This window comes from Atta colombica, unplaced genomic scaffold (genome assembly GCF_001594045.1).
Source record: "Atta colombica isolate Treedump-2 unplaced genomic scaffold, Acol1.0 scaffold47, whole genome shotgun sequence".
Taxonomy (NCBI): domain Eukaryota; kingdom Metazoa; phylum Arthropoda; class Insecta; order Hymenoptera; family Formicidae; genus Atta; species Atta colombica.
In genome coordinates this window covers 3670225-3680263 of record NW_017259536.1, presented here as the reverse complement: position 1 = coordinate 3680263, position 10039 = coordinate 3670225, and the positions used below count along the sequence as shown (strand labels likewise).

Sequence of the window (10039 nt, the reverse complement as noted above, 5' to 3'; positions counted from 1 at the left end):
ATATATATATATACATATATACAATATGTAATACATTAAAATTTTCCATATTTTCAACTCTAAGCGACAAATGATGTCCTATTTACTAATCGTACGTTACTGAAGCTACATTGGACGCACATACGTCTGAAATTCGGTCTAACAACACTGTCATCATGTGGCTTTAGTTTTCAGTGAGGCTTTCATGCCTCATTTTGCCGAAGTGTGAACATTATTTTTTTGAGCATTGGATATGTGAATTGTGCCAATAAAACGCAATTTGCTTTGTTTTTTTGCTTCCATTTGAAAAAAAGTGCTGCTGAAACAAATGCTGTCGGAAGCTTATGATGATTATACTCCATCGATTTCAATATGTGAATAATGATTTTGACACGGAAGACGAGGAACATCCAGGCCAGCCAAAAAAATTTAAAGATGAGGAAGTGAAAGCTTTATTCGAACAAAACCCGAGATAAACGCAAGAATTATTAAATGATGATCGATCAACGAATTCCAGATGTTTAAAGACCATTGAAATGATTCAAAAGCAAGGAAATTGAGTGCCGTACGAGATGAAGCCGAGAAACGAAAAGCGCAAAATGATTTGTGAATTGTTGCTTCAAAGACACAGAAGAAAAAATTTTTTGCATTGTATCGTGACAGGTGATGAAAAATGAATACGCAATGATAATCTGAAGCGCAAAAAATCATGGTGCAGGCCAGGCGAACCATCAACATCGAGTAAAGCTAAATATAGGTGGTGCTAAATATCATGCTCTGTATTTGGTGGGATCAGCTGGGTATAGTGTATAATGCGCTCCAACCCAATGAAACAATCACTGGGGAATGTTACCACCAGCAATTGAGCAGAGTATTGAAACAAAAACGGTCAGATTACGTGAAAAGACACGACAAAGTGATTTTCCAGCACGACAATGCTCGGCCACATATTGCGAAACCGATCAAGGAAATGTTAGAAGTGCTTAACTGGGATATATCTTATAACATCCATCATATTCTCCAGATATTGCTCCTTCCGATTACCACCTATTTCAATCGATGTCTCGTGGCCTGTCTAAGCAGCGCTTCCATTCTTATGAAGATATTAAAAAATAGATCGATTCGTAGACAGCCGCAAAAGATGTGTGTCGCTCTTTCGACGTGAAATCTACTTATTACCAAAAAGATGAGAAAAAATAGCGATAAACAATATTTTGAATGATCAATTTATAACCATCTTTTCACAATAAAACTGTATTTTTATTTAAAAATCCCTTAAAATTAATGCACTCTCAATATATGGAGAATGACTTGTAAATTTAATTTATTACTGACATCACGTGAAAATGAAAGCACGCGAAACGCAAAACTTGATATATGATAAATGTATAAATGTTATTTATTTGATTATTTTAGTGTATTTTATACCATTGAATGTCATTTTCTTAAAGATATATTTATAATTAAATCGATTATCACTCTTCACGCGTACAGCGGCTTTTTAGATATGTCTCCAAAAATAATTAAGAATATAAAAAATATTTCATTATACGTAAAATTCACGGTAAAAATATCTTATTAATCAAGTCAACAATATTTTGGAAAAATAATTTTCGTACAAATCTTTCTCTTGCATATCTTATTTAGAAAATACTTAATATATTATAAAACTATAAAATAAAGATGTTCCTACTCTAAATATTATACAAGGAGTGTAGGAGGAATCTCATATGTTTTTTTTCATGAAAATTGATCTACGCAATTCGACAGCTTAGAAAAAAAGAGAAAACAAGAGAACTAATATTTCTTTATTTTCTATTTATGCATATTAAATATTTCTTCATAACTTGTAACTCTCTGTGAAACAATGAGATTTCAAATTATAATTAACAACGATTTAATAATGTAACTCGCTTACATAATCAAAAATGTATTTATTATTTTAATCACAATATTTACTAATATTTATTATTATAATTGTAATGACATAAAATGCACAATGATATTATCCGAATTACATATTATTACTAATTACAAGAAAGACACAAGTACAGTAAAATACGACACAGAAGACATTACAACCTTTAAAAAAAAAGCATTTTTAGACTTCAAAAATTTCAAAAGAACGTCGTAATAAAATGTAACGTGCAAAAATGATTTTTACCGTAGTGAAGCTCTTCAGAGAAAAAACATAAATCTTTATTCCGGCACTCAAAAAATTCGGTTGCATGCTCCTTCGCATCACGTACAGAAGCAATCTTTGCGATTTCACGGGTATATTGTACCATGAACAATTATATTTGCAATTTTGTGTATCAAAATCATTGAGCTTTAATTTAATAACATAAAATACAAATTATTAAAATAGGATTATTTCTATTAATTGATTTATTCTCATAGGTTTAATTTCCATTTATAATATTTGTAAAAATCAAATTGTCTTACATCTTGTCGTGTATTTGTAAGTTGTGATTTATTAATTTCTGGCCTTGCAAATTATAACAGAACAAGTGAACCAGTTGAGTAATGACGAATGCCATGTACCTCATCGTTTCCGCAATTTCTTCTATTTGCATCGCAATCTCGGCGACAAATACAATATTTTAATCTCTCCTGATATTAAGCATGCAAATGCGAGTGACAACGTGACACGATCTATCTCAAAAAGTGCGAGTACCATAAGATGAATTGCAACAATTAGATTTTTTTAAACATTTTTTGTAACTTTTAACATTTATTGTAACTAATTATCAGAAAATAATTAATTAAATAGATAAAAATGTTTAAAAATTCTCTCTCTCCCCTCTCTCTCTTCAGAAAGAATGCAGGCTTCCATTTGTCAAATTATTCATCCAACGACTATTGAACTCTTTCGAATATTTTTATTGTAGCAGAAATAATGATAAATGCATTCTGTTCGTAAATTAAAAGTTTGTAATTTTTTAATAAAGCATTTTCTAATACAAATTTATATGCACTCGCTCTTATTAATACATAAATTATTCTTGGCTTTAACAAACACAGCATGTACATGTTTTAATTAAATAATGCAGCCTCACCATAAAGCTCGCCAGTGTGCGTATACAGAGTCTGCGATCTTCCGACCATATATGTGGTCCAGACTTTTATTCATTATGTCGTGCTCGTTAATAAAGTCTCAAATCGAAATCTGAAGTAGATGATAATTCTGCTCCCTCAATTAGATGATTAAGAGAATGGTAGAGAAATAGCATAAGTGAGGTGTTTTCCATTTGCTGACACAAGTCGACAAAAGTTCTACTATTTAAAGATATCGTTCTATCTTTGTTACTCACTGAATATTAAGAAAGAAAGAATGATGCTTTTGTGTCAGTAAATGGAAAACATTTCAGATCTTATTGCCCTGCCACAGCGAAAATATTGCAAACATGTTCGATGTAAACCAGAAGCATGCAATCGTGCGTGACTATTGCTGTTTACAGATATCTCTAAGCTAACAAGAGCATGGAAGAAAATATAGAAGAAATATTTTTCGCCGTCTACGTAGTAATAAACTTCATAAGGCATAAATATGGGTCGGGATTCATTAAGAGGTAATGTGACATTTATTATGGATGACATAAGACTAATTGATATAAACGTACTGGAAACTATAAAGTAAGTATATAACAATATACAGTATATAATAATACACTGTAACTGGAAAGTATGGTATATAATATACTGTATATAATAATAATATACTGTATATAATAATGTACCAAAACAAAATAATTATCCATTATCAATCAAAATAAAAATGAGAATAGTCGAATGATTTATCCTTACAGCAATATGTCAAAGAAAGCAATCTTCGCAACATAAGTTTTCATAATTTCGTACTCCTCTGCGCCTTGCAACTTTTTCCAGTCGCTAACCAGATAATCAGTGAGAATTTTTATCTAGAAATACTCTCAATGTATGTTAAATCTCATCGGATAGTGCACCGACGATCGTAAAAGACCGCGATCGCAAATAATAATAAAAATTCGAATAATGATTTTTTGAGCAATATATAGTATAAATTTCGATAATGGCATACTTTGCTTCTATTAAAGTGGCACGTATATAGTTTCACCAGAAGCATAATCATCAACATAAGTGCTGGTATCGTTAATAGAACACATCGTGTATTTCCATCGCATTGAATAAGTTTAGCCACCTAAAAATATCGTTATTATAGCACATCTAAAAGATATCAATTTTAATTCTCATCTTAAATTCTATAATTTGCGACCATTTTCACAAATTAAAATTTTATTTACTTACATTACAGATTTTCTATATCATTTATTTATAATTTTACTCAAGGATTTGATTCGTAATGTTATGTTAATAAACAGTCAAATTTTGTAATAAAAAATCATCGTTTTGATTTTTGTGACGTCAAAATAAAATCATTTTGACTTTCTCTTAACATAATTATTCCTTAACATAATGTATTCCTTGTGGGTGTAAGCTACTTCAAAATGCATTTTATATACTTTATTTTATATACTTTATTAGATATATATAAACATATAGATTTCATGAAGTCATGAACAGAATTCAAGGAAGCTGCGCGTGTGTGGATTATCTCTATGGTTTGATACATCATTAAATATCAAATATTGTAAACGTTAAAGTTCACTTCATTAAAACGAGAATCCTGATATTTTATACTAACGATGGTATTTAATGATGTATCAAGATAGTCATCAAAAGTAATTTGCAAACCAAATAGCTTCTTTAAAAAAAAATATCCACAAAAAGTCTCTAAAAAGTCTCTAAAATATTGTAAACAAAATTCTACCCTGAATTTATGTCCAAAGCGAGTTTAACAGATGTAGACAACATTGTATATCGTACTGTAATTAATTTTTTTATGTATTTTATTGATTATTAGATTAGAATTACTATGAATACATGGTAGAAATATTACCCAGAACAACAGGTTAAAATTATGTTAAAATAAATATTAAATGATTGAAAAGACTTTTTGTGATCATTTTGGAAACACTTTGATATCATTTTGATATAATTTGTTGTTCTGTTTGGATACGAAAAATTTCTCTGGAACCTGTGGAATGATCAGTGAAACAACGACTACAGCGAAGCAACAAGGAACAAGCTCATTCTCTTTTCTTGATAAGGCCATTTTCCAGCGAGTAACAGCAATTGTTTTGTAACATTAATCCCATAATATTTCTGTGCCGATTCCATAACTTTCAAAACAGTGTTTCGTCTTCGGCAAGACGCAATCGACTAAATTTCTCATGTTGTTATGAGAAATTAATATTTTATCAGGCATGAAGAGGGAATATATGCGGAAATCTTTAACGTAGCAATTTTCTATGTCTCGTAAAAAGTGGACACAAATGATTGCCTATTAATGAACGAGGCGATTTTTCCCAGGAAAATATATCGATCGTCCATGAAGGAAATAAGAGTTCTTGTTGACTATATATAATAGCAAGATAAAAATTATGGTAACTGTTATACACATGTATCTTGTAAATTGTTGCATAATTACTGCAATACTGTTACGAATATCTCTAACGTGCAATATTCACGCTTCATCCTTTGCGGAAATAATTAGCACGACAGAATGATGACCAAGAATTATCAATTTCTTGATACTAAGAATGGCGATATGCTATTGCTTTTTAATTTTTTTTTATATGGAAATATGTATGTTAAGGTTGTGTAAAAAATAGAAATAAAAATCTTTTTGATTAATATCGATAACAAAATAAAATAAAATTTCAATAATTTAAGCTTTTCTTAAAATGAACTAAGAATACTATTCAATATAATAAATGTTACATATAATATGTAATATTCTAAATAGGAAATGCAGTCTTTCAATCCAATTAAATCTAAAAATAATATCGGCCATTTCTACGCTTATAAATACTGCTTAATTAAAAATTCTGAATAGGAAATGCAGTTATTCAATATGAAAATAATATCATGTGATGAAATAGACTGCAAGGTTTACGAAATGTTGGCATTCCAAGAATAGATCTGGATACGGAGGAACTCGCGAAACGCATAATCTTTAAATAATATCAGCGATTCTGTGAATTATGAATACTGTTAAATTCAAAATTGTGAATAGGAAATGCAGTTTTTTAATCCAATTGAATAAAAAAAAGTTTTGCTTTGGCCCATTTTTTTAAAATGGATCAAGAATATTATTCATAATTGTCAGTAGAAAATTCATGTATCATTTAAAAATACATCATGAATGCTATTTTATTCAGAATTATAAGTAAGAAATTTTTTGTTTTAATTCAACTGAGTTAAAAAAAAGTTGTACCGTAAAAATATAAATTATGAATTCTACTTCATTTAATAGTTTAAAGAAACATAAAAAGAACTACGTAAATGTAATAAATATATGTAACATATGTTAACTATACTAAAATGTAAATCAAATTATAAATAAATATATATTTATATACAGATTGAAATATGTATGTACATATGTAGATATATATTTAAATTAATAATAAATATATATTTATCTGTACCTATTTTATTTCATGTTTTTTCAGTTTTTTTTTAGCATATTTTTAAGTTTTTTTAGCACATCTATGACCCTAGTGTACTAGATGTTACATTTCGCCATCAGGGTATCACGAAACTTTTTTTTCTAGGATGAAAAATGAAAACTGAAAAATTTCTCCATTAACTTTAATGATTAAAATTTTCACTTTTCACTTTTCATCCTAAGGATAAAGTTTCATGATTGATACCCCAGTGTACGTTTTAAATTTTCGTCGTGGCAATACTGCGCTCACATATTCTTAGCTGGTTCCCCTACTGTATACGAATGTATATCTCTATCTAACCTCTTTGAGTATTAGGTGACATTCAGATTTGAATGTTTATCAAGTTGAATGTTTTAAAATATTAGATGTAGTAAAAAAAAATCCATTATTTTTCTATTTATGCATATTAAATATTTCTCCATAACTTGTAACTCTCTGAAACAATGAGATTTCAAATTATGTTTAACAATGATTTAATAATGTAAATAACTCGCTTACATGATCAAAAATGTATTTATTATTTTAATCGCACAATATTTACTACTATAATATAGTTGTGATTGCATAAAATGCACAATGATACTATCCGAATTACATATTGCAGTACTAATTACTGGAAAGACGCAAGTACTGTAAAAAACGACACAGAAGAATTTACAACCTTTAAAAAAAAAGCATTTTTAGACTTTAAAAATTTCAAAAGAATGTCGTAATAAAATGTAACGTGCAAAAATGACTTTTACCGTGGTGAAGCTCTTCAGAGAAAAGACATAAATTTTTCCGGCACTCAAAAAATTCGGTTGCATGCTCCTTCGCATCACGTACAGAAGCAATCTTTGCGATTTCACGGGTATATTGTACCATGAACAATTATATCTGCAATTTTGTGTCTCAAAATTATCGAGCTTTAATTTAACATAAAATAACATAAAATAAAAATGATTATTATAAAATAGGGTTATTTCTATTAATTGATTTATTCTCATAGGTTTAATTTCCATTTATAATATTTTGTAAAAATCAAATTGTCTTACATTTTGTTGCGCATTTGTAAGCTGTGATCTATTAATTTCTGGCCTTGCAGACTATAGCAGAACAAGTGAACCAGTTGACTAATGACGAATGCCGTGTACCTCATCGTTTCCGTAATTTCTTCTATTTGCATCGCAATCTCGAAGGCGATAAATGTAATATTTTAATCTCTCCTGATATTAAGCATGCAAATGCGAGTGACAACATAACACGATCTCAAAAAGTGCGAATATCACAAGATGAATTGCAACAAATAGATACGTACTACAAGTACTTGTAGCAAGGAAATACTCATCGTAACGGTAACTATCATTATTTGTATCGCGAAGGTAACGTAGAAGGTATTTTTAAGAAGCTCCGCGAACCTGTAGTAAATGTTGTGATATACGTCATTAATTACTTGTTTTTTTTATAAGGGATACTCTAAAGATTTATAATTTAGAAGAAAATTTTTTTAACATTTATTGTAGCTATTGTAACAACTAACATTATCAGAAAATAATTAATTAAATAAATAAAAATGTTTAAAAATTCTCTCTCTTTCTCTCTCTCTCTTTCTCTTTCTCTCCCCCTTCCCTCTCTTTCTCTCTCCCTCTATTTCTCCAGTTGACTAACCAGTTGACTAATGATGAATGCCATGTACCTCATCGTTTCCGCAATTTCTTCTGCATCGCAATCTCGGCGACAAATACAATATTTTAATCTCTCCTGATATTAAGCATGCAAATGCGAGTGACAACGTGACACGATCTATCTCAAAAAGTGCGAGTACCATAAGATGAATTGCAACAATTAGATTTTTTAAACATTTTTTTGTAACTTTTAACATTTATTGTAACAACTAATTATCAGAAAATAATTAATTAAATAGATAAAAATGTTTAAAAATTCTCTCTCTCCCCTCTCTCTCTCTTCAGAAAGAATGCAGGCTTCCATTTGTCAAATTATTCATCCAACGACTATTAAACTCTTTCGAATATTTTTATTGTAGCAGAAATAATGATAAATGCATTCTGTTCGTAAATTAAAAGTTTGTAATTTTTTAATAAATCATTTTCGAATACAAATTTATATGCACTCGCTCTTATTAATACATAAATTATTCTTGGGTTTAGCAAACACAGCATGTACATGTTTTAATTAAATAATGCAGCCTCACCATAAAGCTCGCCGGTGTGCGTATACAGAGTCTGCGATCTTCCGACCGTATATGTCGTTCAGACTTTTACTCATTATGTCGTGCTCGTTACGTGATAAAGTCTCAAATCGAAATCTGAAATAGACGATAATTCCGCTCCCTCAATTAGATTAAGAGAATAATAGAGAATAGCATTTTATAAGTGATGGAGTGTTTTCCATTTGCTGACACAAGTCGACAAAAATTCTACTATCTAAAGATATCGTTCTACCTTTGTTACTCACTGTTAAGAAAGATAGAATGATGCTTTTGTAAATTTGTATCAGTAAATGGAAAACACCCCACATCTTACCCTGCCACAGCGAAGATGCTGCAAACATGTTCGATGTAAACCAGAAGCATGCAATCGTGCGCGACTATTGCTGTTAAAGATATCTCTAAGCTAACGAGAGTGTGGAAGAAAATATAGAAGAAATATTTTTCGCCGTCTACGTAGTAATAAGCCTCAAAAGGCATAAATATGGGTCGGGATTCATTAAGAGGTAATATGACATTCATTATGGGTGATATAAGGCTAATTGAGATAAACGTACTGGAAACTATATAATAATATACTGTACCAAAACAAAATAATTATCCATTATCAGTCAAAATAAAAATGAGAATAATCGAACGATTTATCCTTACAGCAATATGCCAAAGAAAGCAATCTCGCGTTCGCGGCATAAGTTTTCATAATTTCGTACTCTTCTGCGCCTTGCAACTTTTCCCAGTCGCTAATCAGATGATCAGTGAGAATTTTTATCTAGAAATACTCTCAATGTATATTAAATCTCATCGGATAGTGCACCGACGATCGTAAAAGACCGCAATCGCGAATAATAATAAAAATGCGAATAATGATTTTTCAATATATAGAATAAATTTCGGTAATGGCATACTTTGCTTCTATTAAAGTGGCACGTATACAGTTTCACCAGAATCATAATCATCAACATAAGTGTTGGTATCGTTAATAGAATACATCGCGTATTTCCATCGCATTGAATAAGTTTGGCCACCTAAAAATATCGTTATTACATCTTAAAAGATATCAATTTTAATTCTTATCTTAAATTCTATAATTTATGACCATTTTCACAAAATAAAATTCTATTTACTTACATTACAGATTTTCTATATCATTTTCTATATCATTTATTTATAATTTTACCCAAGGATTTGATTCTTAATGTCAATAAACAGTCAAATTTTGTAATAAAAAATCATCGTTTTGACTTTTGTGATGTCAAAATAAAATCATTTTGACTTTCTCTTAAGATGATTATGTATTCCT

At 29.7% G+C, this 10039-nt stretch overlaps 1 pseudogene; it reads right to left on the bottom strand.

The window, feature by feature from the left end:
* Window positions 1-2010: 2010 nt before the first annotated feature.
* The window catches only part of LOC108691457, a 30151-nt pseudogene continuing 22122 nt past the window's right edge, over window positions 2011-10039 (bottom strand).